This window comes from Bison bison, unplaced genomic scaffold, assembly GCF_000754665.1.
Source record: "Bison bison bison isolate TAMUID 2011002044 unplaced genomic scaffold, Bison_UMD1.0 scf7180017864456, whole genome shotgun sequence".
Lineage (NCBI taxonomy): Eukaryota > Metazoa > Chordata > Mammalia > Artiodactyla > Bovidae > Bison > Bison bison.
The window spans coordinates 425,136-425,589 of NW_011495018.1; the positions used below are offsets into that span (position 1 = coordinate 425,136).

The 454-nt window shown below is 52.9% G+C and overlaps 1 protein-coding gene across 3 annotated transcripts in view; it reads right to left on the reverse strand.

Moving 5' to 3' along the window:
• Positions 1 to 454, reverse strand: part of LRRC27 (leucine rich repeat containing 27) — a 24,907-nt gene that overhangs the window by 17,839 nt on the left and 6,614 nt on the right. The window lies entirely within an intron of this gene.

Consider the following 454-nt stretch of genomic DNA (forward strand, 5'->3'; position numbering starts at 1 on the left):
CTAATGAACAGTTTTTCGGCTCTTCATTCAGCATGCTGATCTAATTTTAATGACATAACGGGTTATAAACCACAGGCAGAATTATATCTTAGACAACATTCAGCAGCTGGCTTTCAGTGGCAAAATCAAAGAATTCTCAAGTTTGAGGCCGTGTATTTGTTTCAGAAGGAAGAACAGGGCTTACAAGAAGCAGTGCTGGTTTATTTTTACTCTCTGAGGAGCGCCGAGTGCCACTGCTAAGTCAGCGGTGGGCCAAGAGCACGAAACTGGTCTCAACAGGCCAAGGGGCCTGTGATGAGCGGAGCTTCCGAAAACCACCCCGACAGACGCTCGGGGACGCTGAGGCCACCGGCCACGCTGACGGGGGACCGAGAGAAAGTGCAGTGGGCAGAGTTGCTTGTCACACTGCTCCAGGCCCAGGGGCAGGACCCCTGGCAGACCCAGGAGCTCGGGG